The following is a 24,474-nucleotide window of genomic DNA, read 5'->3' as shown; positions in this document are numbered from 1 at the left end:
GGGATACAGGTTTGGGGTGATTCACATCATGTGTATCCTTAATGAAATAAAGTATTCCATAGTACAAAAACCTGTGTGAACAAAATTACTTTTCCCTTCGTGCTTCCTCAATAATCTTCAGCTTCTGTTCCCTCTTTCAGACCATTTGCTAGATCCCTTTGTTTGATGTAGACTCACCGAGACCCAAAACATTTGCTTGCTCTCTCTCCATGGATGCTGCCTGACCTGTTGTGATTTCCAGCATCTTTTATTTTCAGTACAGATTCCAGCATCTGTGGTAAGTTGCTCCTCCCTTAATTTGATCCCTGCAAATTGCAATACCCTTTTGTTTCAGGTCGCAAGTTTGCTCGCTGAGCTGGTGGATTTGTTCTCAGACATTTCCTCACCATGCTCAGTAACATCATCAGTGAGTCTCTGGTGAAATGTTGGTATTCTATCCCCTTACTATTTCTCTGTCTCGGTTTGCTGTGGTGGGTGATATCATTCCCAGTTCTGTTTCTGAGAGGTTGGTAAATGCTGTCCAAATCTATTTGTTTGTTAATGAGGTTCCAGTTTGAACGCCCGGCCTCTAGGAATTCCCATGCATGTCTTTGTTTAGCCTGACCCAGGATGGATGTATTGTCCCAGTTGAACTGGTGCCCTTCTTCATCTGTGTAATGTTACTCATGATAGTTGGTCATGTCTTTTGGTGGCTAATTGGTACTCATGTATCCTGGTGGCTAGTTTCCTGTCCATTTGTCCAATGTAATGGTTGTTGCAGTCCTTGGAGGGTATTTTGCATATGAAGTTTGTTCTGCTAGATTTGGTACGGGGTCCTTTAAATTCATCAGGAGCTGTTTCAGTGTGGTGGTAGGTTTGTGAGCTACCATGATGCCTAGGGGCCAGAGTAGCCTTGTCGTCATCTCTGAAATGTCTTTAACGTATGGCAGGGTAGTTTCTGGGCGTGTTGTGTCTTCTTGTTTAGGTCTTTGTGTAGGAATTGACGGACTGCCCTTATTGGGTACCTGTTGTTCTTCATCACATCATATAGGTGCTTTTCCTTGGCTTCTCATAGTTCCTGGGTGCTGCAATATGGTGCGGCTCATTTAACTAATGTCCTGATGCAGCTCCATTTGTGGGTGTTGGGACAATTGCTCCTGTAGTTGAGTACCTGGTCAGTGTGTATGGCTTTCCTGTAGACTCCGGTCTGCAGCTCTTCATTGGCTTTTCATTCGACTGTGGCGTCTAGGAAGGGGAGTCTGTTACTGTTCTCCTCCTCTTTGGAGAACTTTATACTAGTAAGGATGTTGTTCATGTGTTTGTGGGTTTCTTCTCATTTGTTGCATTTCATGATGACAAAGCTGTCATCCACATAGCAGACCCAAAGTTTGGGCTGGATTATAGGAAGGGCTGTTTGTTCTAACCTCTGCATAATTGTTTCTGCTGAAAGTCCTGACCTCGATGATCTCATAGGCATCCCATTGATTTGTTTCTAGTTCTTTTCATTGAAGGTAAAGTGAGTTGTGAGGCACAGGAGAAAGTGAGGACAGCAGATGCTGGGTATCAGAGTCAAAAAGTGTGGTGCTGGAAAAGCACAGCCAGCCAGGCAGCATCCGAGGATCAGGAGAGTTGATGTTTCAGGCATAAGCTCTTCATCAGGAATGTGGGGGCAGGGCTGAGAGATAAACGGGAGGGGGATGGGGCTGGGGGAAATATAGCTTGGAAGGGGATAGGTAAATGAAGGTGGGGGTGAGGCACAGGTCTTCTAGTTTGATGATGTTGTCCTTGTTGATGGAATTAGTGCAGACAAGCGTTCGTGCCCTTGGTTCATCTAGCAGTGAGGCCATTGTTTCTTTGGCTAGAATCAGAAAAGACAGAAATATCATAATCCTACCAGCAGACAAAGGGCAAATGACATTAATCCTGAACAGAACACAATACATTGAAAAAGCAAACACACTACTTGCAGGTACCGACACCTACCAACAGGTGGCGATGGATCTGACTCCACAGCTAAAAAAAACCTGCATTACGGATGCCCTGAGGAAACTTCACAAGACAGATGAAATTAGCAAGACCTCCAAAGAAAGAAACCTGAAGGACGTAACACATCCCGTTTCTATGGATTACCAAAGGTACATAAAGAAGGGACCTCCCTCAAACGCAGAGTCTCACTTCCGGTGCACTGACATACAGACTAGCAAAGGAACTGCAATGCAAACTGAAACACCTAGGAGAAGACTGAACCCACTCCATCCACCCACCAAGGAATTCCTTAACATCATCAAAGACACCAAGGTAGAGGACAATGCCATCATGGTTTCCTCTGATGTGATGACCCTATTTACATCAATAAACATCACCCTGGCCAAAGAAACACTGCCCTCACTGCTAGACAAACTAAGGACACAAACACCTGATAGTACCAGCTCCATCAGCAAGGACAACAACCTCAAACTAATAGACCTATGCCTCACTATCTACTTCACCCCCAACAACAAGAACTACAAGCAAATCAACGGGATGCCTATGGGATCACTCATGTCAGGACTTTTAGCAGAAGCAGTTATGAGGAGGTTAGAACAAACAGCCCTTCCCATGACCCAGCCCAAACTTTGTCATCACGAAACACAACAAATGCGAAGAAACCCACAAACACATAAACAACATCCTTACTGGTATAAAGTCCTCCAAAGAGGAAGAGAATAATTAACAGACTCCCCTTCCTAGATGTCACAGCAGAACCAAAAGCCAATGAAGAACTGCAGACCAGTGTCTACTGGAAAGGAGACTGGCTAGGAAAGCCACACACACACATTGACCAGGTACTCAACTGCAGGAGCAATCAACCCAACATCCACAAACAGAGCCACATCAGGACATTATTTAAATGAGCTCCAACACACTGATGTACCCAGGAACTACGAGAAGCTGAGGAAAAACACCTATACGAAGTATTCAGGAACAACAGGTATCCAATAAGCATAGTCTGCCAATTCTCACACAACAGATCTAAGCAAGAAGACACAATATGCCCAGAGGCTCTAGCCACCTTGCCACACATTCAAGACATCTCAGGGATGACGATCAGGCTTCTCCGGCCCCGAGGCATCATGGTAGTACACAAACCTACCGCCACACTCACTGAACAGCTGCTGATGAATTTAAAGGACTGCGTGCTAACAACCAGCAGAACGAATGCCATAAAGAAAATATCCTATAAGGACTGCAACAAACATTACATTAGACAAACAGACAGGAAACTAACCACCAGGATACATGAGCACCAACTAACCACCAAAAGACATGACCAACTATCACTGGTATCCATACACACAGACACAGAAGGACACCAGTTCAACTGGGACAACACATCCATCCTGGGTCAGGCTAAACAAAGACACACACGGAAATTCCTAGAGACCTAGCATTCAAACCGGAACTCCATCAATAAACGTATCGATTTGGACCCCATTTACCAACCTGTCAGAAAAAGAACCGGAATTGTTATCACCCACCACAACAGACTCAGACAGATAAATAGCAAGCAGGGCACAATACAAGTGCTTCAAAGGAGGCTCACTGATTATCTCACCTTGCATGGTGACAAAACGTCTGAGGAAAATCCACCAGCTCAGCGAGCAAACTTACAACCTGAACCATGACCTGAGCTACAAATCTTCTCCAAAATCTCAAAAACACTTTTGATTGTGCCTGCACCCAGGTCATTTACATCAATGGAGGTTGTAAGAGCTAGAGGCGTTGCATCAGAGAGGACTGAGAGATGGGGCCAGGGGTTCGATTAGGGGGCTAGAGAGAAGGAAAGTCATTAAAAGTGGGTGACTAACAGGGCTGGGGAACAATGAACCACTTTGATCTAGTGGGGCTGCTGAGGAAGAGAGGTACCAGTTTATTCTGAGGGGGTGAGGGTGATAGAAAGAATGCAGAAAAGGAGAGAAGACTCAGTTTGTTTTATTCAGGGAAAGAGGAAGAATTAGAGCCTCTTTCATCAAGTGGGCATGAGGAAGGAGACCAAGAGTATAAATTGTAAAACAACTTTCTGCAATGTGTCCTCCCTTTGATAAGTGGGAGGTGATGGTTGAGTTTGGACATCGTGAGTAAAGTTTTATTTTTAAATTGAATAATAATTTCACTATCTGCCATGACATGGCTCAAACCAGAACATTAGCTTTGTTAGCTCAAGTGACTGGATGGCCAGTTTGTGATTATGAACTGATGCTAACCACCTGGCTCAATTCCCACCACTGGCTGAGGTCACCATGAGCAGCTCTCCTTCTCAATCTTTCCTTTCACCTGAGGAGTGCTGATCCTCAGGTTAAACTACCACTAGTTGTCTCTCGCTGACCCCCAACAACAGAGAGCAGCCCAATGGGATTATGGTGATTTTACCTTTTACACCATTATTTCCCTAACTTTGAAATTTGATTCCAGTCTTCTCTCCTGGAATTCTCTGTCAACAATTACCTGGCTATGGTTTCTCATCAGCCTTTTGAGATGTCTACCAACAATGAACAGACATGACTTCCTAATAACATTTTAACAAATCTCTGATCAAGGAAGCCACTGAGCAAAGAAGCTAACAAGCAGGCTAAGCTGCCAGGAATCATGAAAGCAGGTTAATATTGTTCCTCCGTGTCCCTCAAGGTAAATTAAAGCCTCATCAGGCCAAAACCTCCCCTTTAACATTTAGTTTCAATGTCCTCTGGTCTGCCAAACCTGAATGTGAACATTTCCCACAGTTAGTGAACATTTCCCACCCAGAGTGATTAGCGTGCTATTGGAGCCATTCATGAGAGCTCTGACAAGGAGCCCCACCCTGTCATCTTGCCCCCTTCAGCCAGGTTTCCACTGAGAATTGAAAAGTGGTCCCTTAAAATATTTTTCTTCTAGAGGCTGAGGTGATTAAGTTAAAATTCCCCAAACAGCAAACAAAGATTCCAACTACACTTAACAAATTAAAAATTTAAATGGCTGTGTTTGTTGTAAAAGTCAACAAAGCAGAAGCTGTACTACTTAACATGTGGCCCCATATCTCTGAGATCCCAGCAAAATAAATTGTGCCTTCAAGACGTCTATTGTCCTTCTTGTTCTTTCAGGTTTTTATCTCCTCCATGTCAGTAAAGAAACCTTGATTGAGTTTCAATTAAAAGTTTGTGGCCCGTGGCACTTACACATTATTTCTTAATGAACAGTTTACCTATCTACCTAATGAACAAAGACATTGACAATTGACTAATGAAAGTCAATAGTTCTTTTGGCTGCTTTCGAAGAGTGTCTAGTGAATTATTTGAGAAGAATCTCTGCCAGACATCAGGTATACAGAACAGTTGTCAGTATATGGGTCTGAATCCTTGGTCTTTTGCAAGAAATAACTGCAACTGCTGGAGTGCTCCCATCATTGTTGACTTTAATCCATTGGAAACATCAGCTGGCAGTGTGAACAGTCAAGTCTTCATCAGAGCAATGTGCCAAGCATTGAATGCATTCTATAAAAATACCAGTCGCAACGGGCAAGACCCTGTCACGGAGGAAGGATTCCAGAATGCCAAAAGCAACGTTTCTGGTGAATTGTGCTCTGATTAGCAAGATTACAGCTCCTTCTCAAATACTTTAAGGACCAGTTGAGAAAATGTCTTTTTCTGACCGACAGGAAGGGAACTGCCAGAGAGAGCTGATGCACCACGACCAGGGAAGCAACCCGCAATATTGAAACAAAACAGACGCCAAGCTGCCGATGCAAGGAATCTTCAAGAATCGGTCTCTTCAGTTGCCGGCGATCATGCCAGTCTCTATGGAGGCAAATCTTGCCGTGATCTGCCAAAAATCGGATCCCATCAGCTGCACTGCACAGCTGAAAAGCAGCTCCGCATTTGGTGCGGGATCAATCTTTCTCACAAGGCTGGTATCTAAATGCTGCTTCATTCAAGAATAAGGAAACCGGGCACTGTACCCAACCTTCATTGTGATTCACAGACCTTTGCAGGAGGGAAAAGAAACACTGCGAGATCGTTGGGTGAAGTCAAAATTAGATTTAATCCCACACTCCTGCCTCGTGATTAACCTGCTATAACAGGACCAACAACACTCATAGTGCAGAAGAGCTTCCTGACATGAGTTGACTCGACCAAGATATTTTAAAAATCACGCTGACCAATATCATAGCCACCCAAGTGTGTTTTAAGATCCACAGTCTTACTCTAATCATGAGACAATTCATTGATCATTTTGTTCCATGTTTAAGTAAATTTATTAGAACAATTTGCCCAAGATGCTCCTCTATTAATAATTTCTCCCCATCTGTCTCTCATCATGGTTGCAATAATTCTAATATGTTGTTCTTTCTCAAACAATAGACCTTTCTTGCCAACAGAACAATGACCCCTTTATTTTTCATTTATGGTCTTTTCAAAAATTAGATATAAAAAAGACATGGGGGCAAATCTTTCCACAGAAGGTGGCTCACGTGTGGAATGAACTTCCTGAGGAAATGGTGGATGTGGGTTTAAAAGACACTTGGATACATACATGAATAGGAATGGTTTGGAGGAATATGGGCTAGGAGCAGGCAGGTTGGACTTGTTTATTTTGGGATTATGATCGGCATGGGTTGGTTGGACTGAAGGGTCTGTTTCTGTGTTGTATGACTCTATAACATCCCTCTTACCGTCAGACGAGCTTCAAGTCTTTGCAAACCCCAGTCAATCATATATGAGAAAAGCAACATATTGCAAACGCTGGAAATCTGAAACAAAGTCTGTATAATATATAATATCATACCTGTGATATGACATGTATTCACCATGAGACTACTGCCTTCAATACAGTCCATTGAAAAATGGGAAGGGATAAATTAGGTCTCCCTTTTTGAAGTCATCTCCACCAAAGTAGTTAATTATTTCACGTGATATATGTTGGATTGTATCTGGCTGAGGAACATGAGCAGAGTTCCAAATGTTGTGTTGAACTGAGCTACACTGAACTGTATCTGTCTGGATATGGGACAAGGGTCTGTACCTACCTGATAGAGAGTTATCTGATTGGATGTGTTTGTATTATTTCTCATTAACTCTTTTGCTCTTGCATCAGAAGAAATGCAAGCAGACCATTCTTGACTTCAGTTTAATGAGATATAATGAGAGAGTCAACAACTATTGAAAATGAGATGAGATTAAATAAATAAGAACAAATGAGACCTACAAGAACACACAAGTATTACAGATACATGCACACAAATTGACAGCAAGCATTCCTGAAGGGCTTATGCCCGAAACGTCGATTCTCCTGTTCCTTGGATGCTGCCTGACCTGCTGCGCTTTTCCAGCAACACATTTTCAGCAAGTAGTTTCTAATCATGGCAAGGATCCAAAATTGTACAGGTACACAACCCTTTATCTGAAATTCTTGGGCCAGTTGTTTATCGGATTTTGGAATTTTTTTGGATTTCAGAATAAATAGCATTTTCACAGTGAATTAAAAATGCCTTACCAAGCAACATACCCACGTGTGACTAGTACGAGCACTGAGACACAATTGATGCCTGCCAGTGCTGGGCCACATCACATCTGAGTGACATGAGTCGAGTGGGTGTGGAGTTGGGTCACCTGTTCGCACGCCAAACAACCTTGTTACGCAGAAAAAAAACCTTCCCAAAATCATCTTCGAATTTCGGAGCTTTTTGGATTTCGGAATTTCGGATAACGGATTGTGTACCTGTAATTGTATGGGGGCCCTTTTGTGGTGCCCAGACGATGAACTAAGAGACCCAAATCCCAGCTGCTCCAGAGGTGTGTAATAACATCTTCGAACAGGTTGATTAGAAGAATAGATTAAATAAAATCACAATGAGTGCACAATCAATCAATCTGAATCCCTTGTCCGCACTTTCAACTCTCGACTGCTGACCAGAACATGTATTAATCACACAGACTTCAACTCCATAATCAATTCTGAATAGGTGTCAGTGCAGTGTTTATTACAGCGGTCTGTTTTCTGCTGCTTTTACTGACATTCCTTGCAGAAGTGTCTTAAATGTTTTATGAACAGTTCAAAGTCTGACAAAGTTAAGGGATTTCTTTTGAGAAAAGGGTGAAAGCAAGCACTAAATGTTACTGCACTATAATATGACAAACCTATTTGAAATTCTGAATTTAGCACACAGTTTTGCTCTGTATTGCTGATTACTGTGATTTGACCTTGCCCTGGGTGTGCTCACCCAGAAACTGGCAGGTTTACCACTCAAGTACTGCCTCAATGAAATTTTTTGGTAACTGTGCACATGAGTGCCCCTCACCAATGACTGTGGAAGGTGAGAGTTGCTCTGGTGGATATGTAGTACACTGCAGACTGAAACAAGGAAGAGGGCACACATGTTCTTAGATATGGGCATTGGAGGTCCGAGGTGAAGAGGGCTAGACTGTACAGGGTAAGGATAGAAAGTGCCTTACAATCAGCCTCTTGTTCTTCTCTCTGACAGCAACAGATGATGACTCTGCCTGACCTCACATCATCCTCCGCCAAACTAAGAAGAAGTTCTGAGCAATGATCAAGCAAGCCTTTTCTCTTACTGAAACACCTGATGAAAGAGGAGAGCTGCGAAAGCTAGTGCTTCCAAATAAACCTGTTGGACTATAACCTGGTGTTGTGTGATTTTTAACTTTGTATACCTCAGTCCAACACCAGCATCTCCAAATCACGACTTCTACAAGATATCTAGCAGGTTAGAAAGGCACAGTGCTTGTTTTCGGAATACTTCACCTCCAGAAAATGTTCAGGGTCAAGTGTTGCACAATCATTGAGGAAACCCTGACAGAAACAGTCCAGAAACACTCCCAATGCACTTCTGTCCAGTTCAAGCAGTGAATCACTTTAAACATTGAGTAATACAGAAACGTAGAAACTAAGAGCAGGAATAGACCATTCGGCCCTTTAAGCTTGATCTGGCATTCAATATGATCATGGCTGATCCTTTATCTGAACACCATATTCCTAATTTCTCTCCATACTCTAAACTTCTTCAATATGTAAAGACATTATACATTTCTTTCTTGAATATTTTCAGTGGCCTGGCCTCCAAGGTCTCCTGTGGCATGTATTCTACAGGTTAACCACCCTCTGTCTGAAAGAATTGCTTCCTCATTTCAGTCCTAAATAGCCTACTCCCTATCCTGAGGCTGTAACCCTTTGTTCTAGGCTCCCCCCATCCAAAGGAAACATCCTCCCTGCATCTCGTATTGCCATCCTGCCTTCATACTAATTCAAGATGGCGGTGGAGTACCTGGGCTGAGCTTGGGGCTCATCCTTTCTCCTTTTCTTCTTTCACCTTCTGCTATTTTGTTTCTCTCTTTCCTTTGTTTTCTTCTCTTTAAAGCCTGGAGAGTATTGGGTGGTGGAGGAGGCCTCCAACAGCAGGAATATCAGGAGGAGCCAGATAGGGTTCCACCCCAGCTCAGGCTCTCCTGACCAGCAAGGAGCGGGTCCCGGGCTGATTCCCCCTGCCTGGACTCACAGGCTGGGCCAAGGCTTCAGGTCGGCAGCTAGGCCCGGGCACCTGAAGGACCAAAAGAATTGCTTCCTCATCTCAGCCCTAAATAAGAACTAATAAAACCTGTGAAGGTGTGATTGGTGAAATGTTGATCGTTCAACTTTATAGTTAGTTGAAATTCATCTGTTTCCTTTGATAGCTGTATGGCAGCTCTCAGAGTGAGAGAGTTATTCTTGTCATCTTTCCTTCCGACTGGCTTTCTGGTCAGCTGGTTTCCAGATCTTGAACCAGAGAGTAATGGTACCTACAATGCAAAGGTGGCTATTGATTCGTCAACTGTGTGAACTTCAATTGGGAACTTTGGTGAAAGGGAATGATATTGAACTGGCAGGAATGTCTGGAGGAGCGTTGGATAGAGAATAGGAGGGACGGAACACATGCCTCCCCAGGTCCACAGCTCCCGTTCGGATGCAGCAGTAGCAGGAGGGTGGCAGCAGAGACACGTAATCAAGGCCCTGGAGTCCATTACAGAGAACCCGGAACATGTTACTGTGACCCCAGGAGCATGTTACCGAGACCCCGGAGCCTGTTACAGAGACCCCGGAACATGTTACAGAGACCACGGAACATGTTACTGTAACCCCAGGAGCATGTTGCTGAGACCCCGGAGCATGTTACAGAGACCCCGGAGTCTGTTATAGAGAGCCCGGAGTCTGTTACAAAAAACACATAGCCTGTTACACAGACCCTGGGGCCTGTTACAGAGACCCCGGGCCCATTAGAAAGACTCCGGAGAGTGTTACAGAGACCCTGGAGTTGTTACAGAGACCCCTGGGCCTGTTACAGAGACCTGGGGGCTCATTACAGAGACCCCGGAGTCTGTTACAGAGACCCCTGAGCCAGTTACAGAGACCCCGGGGCCTGTTACAGAGAGCCAGGAGTCTGTTACAGAGACCCCAGAGTCTGTTACAGAGACCCCGGGGCCTGTTACTGAGACCCTGGGGCCTGTTACAGAGATCCCGGAGTCTGTTGCAGAGACCCCAGAGTCTGTTATACAATCCCCGGAGTCTGTTATAGAGACCCCAAAGTCTGTTATAGAGACCCAGGAGTCTTTTACAGAGATCCCGGGTCTTGTCACAGAGACCCCAGAGCCTGTTACAGAGACCCCAGAAGCTGTTACAGAGACCCTGAAGCCTATTACAGAGACCGCGGGGCCCATTACAGAGATCCCAGAGCCCATTACAGAGATCGTGGGGCCCGTTACAGAGATCCCAGAACCTGTTATAGAGACCCCAGAGCCTGTTACAGAGACCCCGGAGCTCATTACATAGACCCCAGAGGCTGTTACAGAGGCCTGGAGCCTCTGTAGCCCATTATAGAGACCCTGGAGTCTGTTACAGAGACCCCGGAGCCTGTTACAGAGACCCCGTAGCCCATTATAGAGACCCTGGAGTCTGTTACAGAGACCCCGGAGCCTGTTACAGAGACCCCGTAGCCTGTTACAGAGACCCCAGAGTCTGTTATAGAGACCCCGGAGCACATTACAGAGACCCCAGAGCCTATTACAGAGACCCAGGGCTCTGTTACAGAGACCCCAGAGCTCATTACAGAGACCCTGGAGCCCATTACAGAGACCCCGGAGTCCATTACTGAGACCCCGAAGCTCATTACAGAGACCCCAGGGCCTGTTACAGAGACCCCGGGCCCTGTTACAGAGACTCCGGAGCCCATTAAAGAGACCCCGGAGCATGTTACAGAGACCCCGGAGCTCATTACAGAGACCCTGGAGCCCATTACAGAGACCCCGGAGTCCATTACTGAGACCCCGAAGCTCATTACAGAGACCCCAGGGCCTGTTACAGAGACTCTGGAGCCCATTAAAGAGACCCCGGAGCCTGTTACAGAGACCCCGGAGCCTGTTACAGAGATCCCGGAGCCTGTTACAGAGACCCTGGAGCCCATTACAGAGATCCCGGAGCCTGTTACAGAGACCCCGGAGTCTGTTACAGAGACCCCGGAGCCTATTACAGAGATCCCGGAGCCTGTTACAGAGACCCCGGAGTCTGTTACAAAGACCCCGGAGTCTGTTACAGAGACCCCAGAGCCTGTTACAGAGATCCCGGCGCCTGTTACAGAGACCCCGGAGCCTGTTACAGAGACCCCTGAGCCTGTTACAGAGACCCTGGAGCCCATTACAGAGACCTCGGAGTCTATTACAGAGACCCCTGAGTCTGTTACAGAGACCCCGGAGTCTGTTACAGAGACCCCGGGCCCTGTTAAAGAGACCCCGGAGCCTGTTACAGAGACCCCGGAGTCTGTTACAGAGAACCCTGAGCCTGTTACAGAGACCCCTGAGCCTGTTACAGAGACCCCAGAGTCTGTTACAGAGACCCCGGGCCCTGTTAAAGAGACCCCGGAGCCTGTTACAGAGACCCCGGAGTCTGTTACAGAGAACCCTGAGCCTGTTACAGAGACCCCTGAGCCTGTTACAGAGACCCCGGAGTCTGTTACAGAAACCCTAGGGACTATTACAGAGACGGGAAAAAGTGAGGACTGCAGATGCTGGAGATCAGAGGTCAGGAAGAAGATTGCAGGTTAGGAAGGTGGTGCTGAGTTCGAGGGTTGGGACTGAGACAAAGAGGGTGGAGGGGAAATGAGGAAACTGGAGAAGTCTGAGTTCATCCCTTGTGGTTGGAGGGTTCCTAGGCGGAAGATGAGGCGCTCTTCCTCCAGCCGTCGTGTTGCTATGGTCTGGCGATGGAGGAGTCCAAGGACCTGCATGTCCTTAGTGGAGTATTGGAACTGGTCCTCCTGAGAGCAAATGCGGTGGAGACGATTTCCCAATTCCTTCGTCTCCGCTGCATCTGCTCCCAGAAGGACCAGTTCCAATACCGAACAACCCAGATGGCCTCTTTCTTCAAAGACCGCAATTTCCCCTCAGATGTGGTCAACGATGCTCTCCACTGCATCTCCCCACTTCCTGCTCCTCTGCCCTTGAGCCCCGCCCCTCCAACCGCCACCAGGACAGAACTCCACTGGTCCTCACTTACCATCCCACCAATCTCCATATATATCATATCATCCGTCGCCATTTCCACCACCTCCAAACAGACTCCACCACCAGGGATATATTTCCCTCCCCTCCCCTATCAGCGTTCCGAAAAGACCACTCCCTCCGTGACTCCCTCATCAGGCCACACCCCCCACCAACCCAACCTCCACTCCCGGCACCTTCCCCTGCAACCGCAAGAAATGCAAAACTTGCGCCCACATCTCCCCCCTTACTTCCCTCCAAGGCCCCAAAGGGATCCTTCCATATCCGCCACAAATTCACCTGCACCTCCACACACATCACTTACTGCATCTGCTGCACCTGATGTGGCCTCCTCTATATTGGGGAGACAGGCCGCCTACTTGCGGAACATTTCAGAGAACACCCTGACCAACCAAACCAACCACCCCATGGCTCAACACTTCCACTCCCCTCCCATCCCACTAAGGACATGCATCTGCAGTCCTCACTTTCTCCATAGAGACCCCAGAGCCTGTTACAGAGACCCTGAAGCTCATTACATAGACCCTGGAGCCCATTATAGAGACCCTGGAGTCTGTTACAGAGACCCCGGAGCCTGTTACAGAGACCCCAGAGTCTGTTATAGAGACCCCGGAGCACATTACAGAGACCCCAGAGCCTATTACAGAGACCCAGGAGCTCATTACAGAGACCCTGGAGCCCATTACAGAGACCCCGGAGTCCATTACTGAGACCCCGAAGCTCATTACAGAGACCCCAGGGCCTGTTACAGAGACTCCGGAGCCCATTAAAGAGACCCCGGATCCTGTTACAGAGACCCCGGCGCCTGTTACAGAGCCCCGGAGCCCATTACAGAGATCCCGGAGCCTGTTACAGAGACCCTGGAGCCCATTACAGAGATCCCGGAGCCTGTTACAGAGACCCCGGAGTCTGTTACAGAGACCCCGGAGCCTATTACAGAGATCCCGGAGCCTGTTACAGAGACCCCGGAGTCTGTTACAAAGACCCCGGAGTCTGTTACATAGACCCCGGAGCACGTTACAGAGATCCCGGAGCCTGTTACAGAGACCCCGGAGTCTGTTACAAAGACCCCGGAGTCTGTTACAGAGACCCCAGAGCCTGTTACAGAGATCCCGGAGCCTGTTACAGAGACCCCTGAGCCTGTTACAGAGACCCTGGAGCCCATTACAGAGACCTCGGAGTCTATTACAGAGACCCCTGAGTCTGTTACAGAGACCCCGGGCCCTGTTAAAGAGACCCCAGAGCCTGTTACAGAGACCCCGGAGTCTGTTACAGAGAACCCTGAGCCTGTTACAGAGACCCCTGAGCCTGTTACAGAGACCCCGGAGTCTGTTGCAGAAACGCTAGGGACTATTACAGAGACGGGAAAAAGTTAGGACTGCAGATGCTGGAGATCAGAGCTGAAAATATGTTGCTGGAAAAGCGCAGCACGTCCGGCAGCATCCAAGGAGCAGGAGAATCGGCGTTTCGGGCATGAGCCCTTCTTCATTTCAGCACTGTTACAGAGACCCCAGGGACTGTTACAGAGACCCCAGAGACCATTACAGAGACCCCAGAGTCTGTTACAGAGACTCCAGAGCCTGTTACAGAGACCCCGGGGCCTGTTACAGAGACCCCAGAGCCCATTACACAGACGCTGGGAGTCTGTTACAGAGACCCCAGGGCCCATTACAGAGACCCCAGGGCCTGTTACAGAGACCCCAGAGCCGATTACAGAGACCCCAGGGCACGTTACAGAGACCGTGGGGCCTGTTACAGAGATGCCCGAGCCTGTTACAGAGATCCCAGGCCCTGTTACAGTGACCCCGGAGTCTGTTTCAGAGATCCCAGAGAACGTTACAGAGACGCCCGGTCCTGTTACAGAGACCCCGGAGTCTGTTACAGAGACCCTAGTCGACTGTTACAGAGACCCTGGACCCTGTTACAGAGACCCCAGAGGCCATTACAGAGGCCCCTGTGACCGTTACAGAGACTCCAGAGCCTATTACAGAGAGCCTGGAGTCCGTTACAGAGACCCCGGAGCACGTTACAGAGACCCCGGGGCCCATTACAGAGACCCCAGAGCCTGTTACAGAGACCCCTGAGCCTGTTACAGAGACACCGGAGCACATTACAGAGACCCCGGAGCCCATTACAGAGACCCCAGAGCCGGTTACAGAGATCCCGGAGCTCATTACAGAGACCCCGGAGCCTGTTACAGAGACCCCAGAGCTGAAAATGTGTTGCTGGAAAAGCGCAGCAGGTCGGGAAGCATCCAAGGAGCAGGAGAATCGACGTTTCAGGCATGAGCCCTTCTTCAGGAATGAGGAAAGTGTGCCAAGCAGACTAAGATAAAAGGTAGGGAGGAGGGACTTGGGGGAGGGGCATTGAAAATGCGATAGGTGGAAGGAGGTTAAGGTGAGGGTGATAAGGTGAGGATGATAGGCCGGAGTGGGGGTGGGGGCAGAGAGGTCAGGAAGAAGATTGCAGGTTCGGAAGGTGGTGGTGAGTTAGAGGGTTGGGACTGAGACAAAGAGGGTGGAGGGGAAATGAGGAAACTGGAGAAGTCTGAGTTCATCCCTTGTGGTTGGAGGGTTCCTAGGCGGAAGATGAGGCGCTCTTCCTCCAGCCATCGTGTTGCTATGGTCTGGCAATGGAGGAGTCCAAGGACCTGCATGTCCTTAGTGGAGTATTGGAACTGGTCCTCCTGAGAGCAAATGCGGTGGAGACGATTTCCCAATTCCTTCGTCTCCGCTGCATCTGCTCCCAGAAGGACCAGTTCCAATACCGAACAACCCAGATGGCCTCTTTCTTCAAAGACCGCAATTTCCCCTCAGATGTGGTCAACGATGCTCTCCACTGCATCTCCCCACTTCCTGCTCCTCTGCCCTTGAGCCCCGCCCCTCCAACCGCCACCAGGACAGAACTCCACTGGTCCTCACTTACCATCCCACCAATCTCCATATATATCATATCATCCGTCGCCATTTCCACCACCTCCAAACAGACTCCACCACCAGGGATATATTTCCCTCCCCTCCCCTATCAGCGTTCCGAAAAGACCACTCCCTCCGTGACTCCCTCATCAGGCCACACCCCCCACCAACCCAACCTCCACTCCCGGCACCTTCCCCTGCAACCGCAAGAAATGCAAAACTTGCGCCCACATCTCCCCCCTTACTTCCCTCCAAGGCCCCAAAGGGATCCTTCCATATCCGCCACAAATTCACCTGCACCTCCACACACATCACTTACTGCATCTGCTGCACCTGATGTGGCCTCCTCTATATTGGGGAGACAGGCCGCCTACTTGCGGAACATTTCAGAGAACACCCTGACCAACCAAACCAACCACCCCATGGCTCAACACTTCCACTCCCCTCCCATCCCACTAAGGACATGCATCTGCAGTCCTCACTTTCTCCATAGAGACCCCAGAGCCTGTTACAGAGACCCTGAAGCTCATTACATAGACCCTGGAGCCCATTATAGAGACCCTGGAGTCTGTTACAGAGACCCCGGAGCCTGTTACAGAGACCCCAGAGTCTGTTATAGAGACCCCGGAGCACATTACAGAGACCCCAGAGCCTATTACAGAGACCCAGGAGCTCATTACAGAGACCCTGGAGCCCATTACAGAGACCCCGGAGTCCATTACTGAGACCCCGAAGCTCATTACAGAGACCCCAGGGCCTGTTACAGAGACTCCGGAGCCCATTAAAGAGACCCCGGATCCTGTTACAGAGACCCCGGCGCCTGTTACAGAGACCCCGGAGCCCATTACAGAGATCCCGGAGCCTGTTACAGAGACCCTGGAGCCCATTACAGAGATCCCGGAGCCTGTTACAGAGACCCCGGAGTCTGTTACAGAGACCCCGGAGCCTATTACAGAGATCCCGGAGCCTGTTACAGAGACCCCGGAGTCTGTTACAAAGACCCCGGAGTCTGTTACATAGACCCCGGAGCACGTTACAGAGATCCCGGAGCCTGTTACAGAGACCCCGGAGTCTGTTACAAAGACCCCGGAGTCTGTTACAGAGACCCCAGAGCCTGTTACAGAGATCCCGGAGCCTGTTACAGAGACCCCTGAGCCTGTTACAGAGACCCTGGAGCCCATTACAGAGACCTCGGAGTCTATTACAGAGACCCCTGAGTCTGTTACAGAGACCCCGGGCCCTGTTAAAGAGACCCCAGAGCCTGTTACAGAGACCCCGGAGTCTGTTACAGAGAACCCTGAGCCTGTTACAGAGACCCCTGAGCCTGTTACAGAGACCCCGGAGTCTGTTGCAGAAACGCTAGGGACTATTACAGAGACGGGAAAAAGTTAGGACTGCAGATGCTGGAGATCAGAGCTGAAAATATGTTGCTGGAAAAGCGCAGCACGTCCGGCAGCATCCAAGGAGCAGGAGAATCGGCGTTTCGGGCATGAGCCCTTCTTCATTTCAGCACTGTTACAGAGACCCCAGGGACTGTTACAGAGACCCCAGAGACCATTACAGAGACCCCAGAGTCTGTTACAGAGACTCCAGAGCCTGTTACAGAGACCCCGGGGCCTGTTACAGAGACCCCAGAGCCCATTACACAGACGCTGGGAGTCTGTTACAGAGACCCCAGGGCCCATTACAGAGACCCCAGGGCCTGTTACAGAGACCCCAGAGCCCATTACAGAGACCCCAGGGCACGTTACAGAGACCGTGGGGCCTGTTACAGAGATGCCCGAGCCTGTTACAGAGATCCCAGGCCCTGTTACAGTGACCCCGGAGTCTGTTTCAGAGATCCCAGAGAACGTTACAGAGACGCCCGGTCCTGTTACAGAGACCCCGGAGTCTGTTACAGAGACCCTAGTCGACTGTTACAGAGACCCTGGACCCTGTTACAGAGACCCCAGAGGCCATTACAGAGGCCCCTGTGACCGTTACAGAGACTCCAGAGCCTATTACAGAGAGCCTGGAGTCCGTTACAGAGACCCCGGAGCACGTTACAGAGACCCCGGGGCCCATTACAGAGACCCCAGAGCCTGTTACAGAGACCCCTGAGCCTGTTACAGAGACACCGGAGCACATTACAGAGACCCCGGAGCCCATTACAGAGACCCCAGAGCCGGTTACAGAGATCCCGGAGCTCATTACAGAGACCCCGGAGCCTGTTACAGAGACCCCAGAGCTGAAAATGTGTTGCTGGAAAAGCGCAGCAGGTCGGGAAGCATCCAAGGAGCAGGAGAATCGACGTTTCAGGCATGAGCCCTTCTTCAGGAATGAGGAAAGTGTGCCAAGCAGACTAAGATAAAAGGTAGGGAGGAGGGACTTGGGGGAGGGGCATTGAAAATGCGATAGGTGGAAGGAGGTTAAGGTGAGGGTGATAAGGTGAGGATGATAGGCCGGAGTGGGGGTGGGGGCAGAGAGGTCAGGAAGAAGATTGCAGGTTCGGAAGGTGGTGGTGAGTTAGAGGGTTGGGACTGAGACAAAGAGGGTGGAGGGGAAATGAGGAAACTGGAGAAGTCTGAGTTCATCCCTTGTGGTTGGAGGGTTCCTAGGCGGAAGATGAGGCGCTCTTCCTCCAGCCATCGTGTTGCTATGGTCTGGCAATGGAGGAGTCCAAGGACCTGCATGTCCTTAGTGGAGTATTGGAACTGGTCCTCCTGAGAGCAAATGCGGTGGAGACGATTTCCCAATTCCTTCGTCTCCGCTGCATCTGCTCCCAGAAGGACCAGTTCCAATACCGAACAACCCAGATGGCCTCTTTCTTCAAAGACCGCAATTTCCCCTCAGATGTGGTCAACGATGCTCTCCACTGCATCTCCCCACTTCCTGCTCCTCTGCCCTTGAGCCCCGCCCCTCCAACCGCCACCAGGACAGAACTCCACTGGTCCTCACTTACCATCCCACCAATCTCCATATATATCATATCATCCGTCGCCATTTCCACCACCTCCAAACAGACTCCACCACCAGGGATATATTTCCCTCCCCTCCCCTATCAGCGTTCCGAAAAGACCACTCCCTCCGTGACTCCCTCATCAGGCCACACCCCCCACCAACCCAACCTCCACTCCCGGCACCTTCCCCTGCAACCGCAAGAAATGCAAAACTTGCGCCCACATCTCCCCCCTTACTTCCCTCCAAGGCCCCAAAGGGATCCTTCCATATCCGCCACAAATTCACCTGCACCTCCACACACATCACTTACTGCATCTGCTGCACCTGATGTGGCCTCCTCTATATTGGGGAGACAGGCCGCCTACTTGCGGAACATTTCAGAGAACACCCTGACCAACCAAACCAACCACCCCATGGCTCAACACTTCCACTCCCCTCCCATCCCACTAAGGACATGCATCTGCAGTCCTCACTTTCTCCATAGAGACCCCAGAGCCTGTTACAGAGACCCTGAAGCTCATTACATAGACCCTGGAGCCCATTATAGAGACCCTGGAGTCTGTTACAGAGACCCCGGAGCCTGTTACAGAGACCCCAGAGTCTGTTATAGAGACCCCGGAGCACATTACAGAGACCCCAGAGCCTATTACAGAGACCCAGGAGCTCATTACAGAGACCCTGGAGCCCATTACAGAGACCCCGGAGTCCATTACTGAGACCCCGAAGCTCATTACAGAGACCCCAGGGCCTGTTACAGAGACTCCGGAGCCCATTAAAGAGACCCCGGATCCTGTTACAGAGACCCCGGCGCCTGTTACAGAGACCCCGGAGCCCATTACAGAGATCCCGGAGCCTGTTACAGAGACCCTGGAGCCCATTACAGAGATCCCGGAGCCTGTTACAGAGACCCCGGAGTCTGTTACAGAGACCCCGGAGCCTATTACAGAGATCCCGGAGCCTGTTACAGAGACCCCGGAGTCTGTTACAAAGACCCCGGAGTCTGTTACATAGACCCCGGAGCACGTTACAGAGATCCCGGAGCCTGTTACAGAGACCCCGGAGTCTGTTACAAAGACCCCGGAGTCTGTTACAGAGACCCCAGAGCCTGTTACAGAGATCCCGGAGCCTGTTACAGAGACCCCTGAGCCTGTTACAGAGACCCTGGAGCCCATTACAGAGACCTCGGAGTCTATTACAGAGACCCCTGAGTCTGTTACAGAGACCCCGGGCCCTGTTAAAGAGACCCCAGAGCCTGTTACAGAGACCCCGGAGTCTGTTACAGAGAACCCTGAGCCTGTTACAGAGACCCCTGAGCCTGTTACAGAGACCCCGGAGTCTGTTGCAGAAACGCTAGGGACTATTACAGAGACGGGAAAAAGTTAGGACTGCAGATGCTGGAGATCAGAGCTGAAAATATGTTGCTGGAAAAGCGCAGCACGTCCGGCAGCATCCAAGGAGCAGGAGAATCGGCGTTTCGGGCATGAGCCCTTCTTCATTTCAGCACTGTTACAGAGACCCCAGGGACTGTTACAGAGACCCCAGAGACCATTACAGAGACCCCAGAGTCTGTTACAGAGACTCCAGAGCCTGTTACAGAGACCCCGGGGCCTGTTACAGAGACCCCAGAGCCCATTACACAGACGCTGGGAGTCTGTTACAGAGACCCCAGGGCCCATTACAGAGACCCCAGGGCCTGTTACAGAGACCCCAGAGCCGATTACAGAGACCCCAGGGCACGTTACAGAGACCGTGGGGCCTGTTACAGAGATGCCCGAGCCTGTTACAGAGATCCCAGGCCCTGTTACAGTGACCCCGGAGTCTGTTTCAGAGATCCCAGAGAACGTTACAGAGACGCCCGGTCCTGTTACAGAGACCCCGGAGTCTGTTACAGAGACCCTAGTCGACTGTTACAGAGACCCTGGACCCTGTTACAGAGACCCCAGAGGCCATTACAGAGGCCCCTGTGACCGTTACAGAGACTCCAGAGCCTATTACAGAGAGCCTGGAGTCCGTTACAGAGACCCCGGAGCACGTTACAGAGACCCCGGGGCCCATTACAGAGACCCCAGAGCCTGTTACAGAGACCCCTGAGCCTGTTACAGAGACACCGGAGCACATTACAGAGACCCCGGAGCCCATTACAGAGACCCCAGAGCCGGTTACAGAGATCCCGGAGCTCATTACAGAGACCCCGGAGCCTGTTACAGAGACCCCAGAGCTGAAAATGTGTTGCTGGAAAAGCGCATCAGGTCAGGCAGCATCCAAGGAGCATGAGAATCGACGTTTCAGGCATGAGCCCTTCTTCAGGAATGAGGAAAGTGTGCCAAGCAGGCTAAGATAAAAGGTAGGGAGGAGGGACTTGGGGGAGGGGCATTGAAAATGCGATAGGTGGAAGGAGGTTAAGGTGAGGGTGATAAGGTGAGGATGATAGGCCGGAGTGGGGGTGGGGGCAGAGAGGTCAGGAAGAAGATTGCAGGTTCGGAAGGTGGTGCTGAGTTCGAGGGTTGGGACTGAGACAAAGAGGGTGGAGGGGAAATGAGGAAACTGGAGAAGTCTGAGTTCATCCCTTGTGGTTGGAGGGTTCCTAGGCGGAAGATGAGGCGCTCTTCCTCCAGCCGTCGTGTTGCTATGGTCTGGCGATGGAGGAGTCCAAGGACCTGCATGTCCTTAGTGGAGTATTGGAACTGGTCCTCCTGAGAGCAGATGCGGTGGAGACGATTTCACAATTCCTTCGTCTCCGCTGCATCTGCTCCCAAAAGGACCAGTTCCAATACCGAACAACCCAGATGGCCTCTTTCTTCAAAGACCGCAATTTCCCCTCAGATGTGGTCGACGATGCTCTCCACTGCATCTCCCCACTTCCAGCTCCTCTGCCCTTGAGCCCCGCCCCTCCAACCGCCACCAGGACAGAACTCCACTGGTCCTCACTTACCATCCCACCAATCTCCATATATATCATATCATCCGTCGCCATTTCCACCACCTCCAAACAGACTCCACCACCAGGGATATATTTCCCTCCCCTCCCCTATCAGCGTTCCGAAAAGACCACTCCCTCCGTGACTCCCTCATCAGGCCACACCCCCCACCAACCCAACCTCCACTCCCGGCACCTTCCCCTGCAACCGCAAGAAATGCAAAACTTGCGCCCACATCTCCCCCCTTACTTCCCTCCAAGGCCCCAAAGGGATCCTTCCATATCCGCCACAAATTCACCTGCACCTCCACACACATCACTTACTGCATCTGCTGCACCTGATGTGGCCTCCTCTATATTGGGGAGACAGGCCGCCTACTTGCGGAACATTTCAGAGAACACCCTGACCAACCAAACCAACCACCCCATGGCTCAACACTTCAACTCCCCTCCCACTCCACTAAGGACATGCATCTGCAGTCCTCACTTTCTCCATAGAGACCCCAGAGCCTGTTACAGAGACCCTGAAGCTCATTACATAGACCCTGGAGCCCATTATAGAGACCCTGGAGTCTGTTACAGAGACCCCGGAGCTCATTACAGAGACCCTGGAGCCCATTACAGAGACCCCGGAGTCCATTACTGAGACCCCGAAGCTCATTACAGAGACCCCAGGGCCTGATACAGAGACTCCGGAGCCCATTAAAGAGACCCCGGAGCCTGTTACAGAGACCCCGGCGCCTGTTACAGAGACCCCGGAGCCCATTACAGAGATCCCGGAGCCTGTTACAGAGACCCTGGAGCCCATTACAGAGATCCCGGAGCCTGTTACAGAGACCCCGGAGTCTGTTACAGAGACCCCGGAGTCTGTTACAGAGACCCCGGAGCCTATTACAGAGATCCCGGAGCCTGTTACAGAGACCCCGGAGTCTGTTACAAAGACCCCGGAGTCTGTTACATAGACCCCGGAGCCCGTTACAGAGATCCCGGAGCCTGTTACAGAGACCCTGGAGTCTGTTACAAAGACCCCGGAGTCTGTTACAGAGACCCCAGAGCCTGTTACAGAGATCTCGGCGCCTGTTACAGAGACTCCGGAGCCTGTTACAGAGACCCTGGAGCCCATTACAGAGACCTCGGAGTCTATTACAGAGACCCCTGAGTCTGTTACAGAGAACCCTGAGCCTGTTACAGAGACCCCTGAGCCTGTTACAGAGATCCCGGGCCTGTTACAGAGACCCCAGGCCCTGTTACAGAGACCCCGGAGTCTGTTACAGAAACCCTAGGGACTATTATAGAGACGGGAAACAGTGAGGACTGCAGATGCTGGAGATCAGAGCTGAAAATATGTTGCTGGAAAAGCGCAGCACGTCAGGCAGCATCCAAGGAGCAGGAGAATCGGCGTTTCGGGCATGAGCCCTTCTTCATTTCAGCACTGTTACAGAGACCCCAGAGTCTGTTACAGAGACTCCAGAGCCTGTTACAGAGACCCCGGGGCCTGTTACAGAGACCCCAGAGCCCATTACACAGACCCTGGGAGTCTGTTACAGAGACCCCAGGGCCCGTTACAGAGACCCCAGGGCCTGTTACAGAGACCCCAGAGCCCATTACAGAGACCCTGGGAGTCTGTTACAGAGACCCCAGGGCACGTTACAGAGACCGTGGGGCCTGTTACAGAGATGCCCGAGCCTGTTACAGAGATCCCGGGCCTGTTACAGAGACCCCAGGCCCTGTTACAGTGACCCCGGAGTCTGTTTCAGAGATCCCAGAGAACGTTACAGAGATGCCAGGCCCTGTTACAGAGACCCCGGAGTCTGTTACAGAGACCCTAGGGACTGTTACAGAGACCCTGGACCCTGTTACAGAGACCCCAGAGGCCATTACAGAGGCCCCAGTGACCGTTACAGAGACTCCAGAGCCTATTACAGAGAGCCCGGAGTCCGTTACAGAGACCCCGGAGCACGTTACAGAGACCCCGGAGCACGTTACAGAGACCCCGGGGCCCATTACAGAGACCCCAGAGCCCGTTACAGAGACCCCAGAGCCTGTTACAGAGATCCCGGGGCCTGTTACTGAGACCCTGGAGCCTGTTGTAGAGACCCCGGAGCCTTTTATAGAGACCCCGGAGCCTGTTATAGAGATCCCAGGGCCTGTTACAGAGACCCCAGAACCCATTACAGAGACCCCGGGGCCTGTTACTGAGACCCTGGAGCCTGTTGTAGAGACCCCAGAGCCTGTTATAGAAACCCCGGAGTCTGTTACAGAGACCCCAGGGACTGTTACAGAGACCCCGGGCCTTGTTACAGAGACCCCAGAGTCTGTTATAGAGACCCCAGAGAACATTACAGAGACCCCAGGCCCTGTTATAGAGACCCCGGAGTCTGTTACAGAGACCCTAGGGACTGTTACAGAGACCCCGGACCTTGTTACAGAGACCCCAGAGCCTGTCACAGAGAACCCAGAGAACATTACAGACACCACAGGCCATGTTACAGAGACCCCAGAGCCAGTTACAGAGACCCCAGAGACCATTACAGAGACCCCGGCCGATGTCAAGCAGTGAGTGCAGGAGCAGCAGAGGAGGAACAAGAAGAAGATAGAAAGATGACCTCTTGCACTAAAATCTTGCATTACTGTGTTTCAATGTTGCGCTGCAGCATGGCCATATTATAAAGCAATTTAAAAAACACTTTTTAGATGTGTGATAATAAATCCAATCTATTGTCTAACCCTGTTAGAATTTCATACATTGTAGCCCAATCACCTCTCAATGTGATTATATCTGCACACTAACTCTCTATCCCACACAGACCCACCCATACTCTATCCCATAACCCTGCATTTCCCATGGCTAATCCGCATAACCTGCACATCTTTGGACTGTCGGCAGAAACCAAAGCACCTGGCGGAAACACATGCAGACATTCTGAAAACATACAAACTCCGTACGGACGGTTACCAAAGGCTGGAATCAAACCCAGGTCCCTGGCGCTGTGAGGCAGTAGAGCTAACCGCTGAGCCACTGTGTCATCTCACATAGACCCAATCGAACCAAACCTTCCTCATATGTCTATCTTGAAATTCCCAGCATCAGGATCAGAAACCTTTACCATACACACACTGTGGCAAGCCTGTGCTCTCTTCAGTAGGGAGATCAAAACTACGCTGA

General features: G+C 50.3%; 1 long non-coding RNA gene across 1 annotated transcript in view; it reads left to right on the top strand.

Annotated features, from left to right (window-relative positions):
* LOC148149188 (uncharacterized) overlaps positions 1-8,623 on the top strand; it is a 69,778-nt gene extending 61,155 nt beyond the window's left edge. The window contains exons 3-4 of the long non-coding RNA XR_015758202.1: positions 141-277; positions 8,474-8,623. This is a non-coding gene — a long non-coding RNA (uncharacterized LOC148149188). The remainder of the gene's footprint in view (positions 1-140; positions 278-8,473) is intronic.
* Positions 8,624-24,474: the final 15,851 nt, after the last annotated feature.

The sequence above is a fragment of the Chiloscyllium plagiosum genome, unplaced genomic scaffold, assembly GCF_037043375.1.
Source record: "Chiloscyllium plagiosum isolate Xiang-an unplaced genomic scaffold, Cpla_swu_hap1 HiC_scaffold_9, whole genome shotgun sequence".
NCBI classification, from domain to species: domain Eukaryota; kingdom Metazoa; phylum Chordata; class Chondrichthyes; order Orectolobiformes; family Hemiscylliidae; genus Chiloscyllium; species Chiloscyllium plagiosum.
This window is presented reverse-complemented; position numbering and strand designations above follow the sequence as displayed.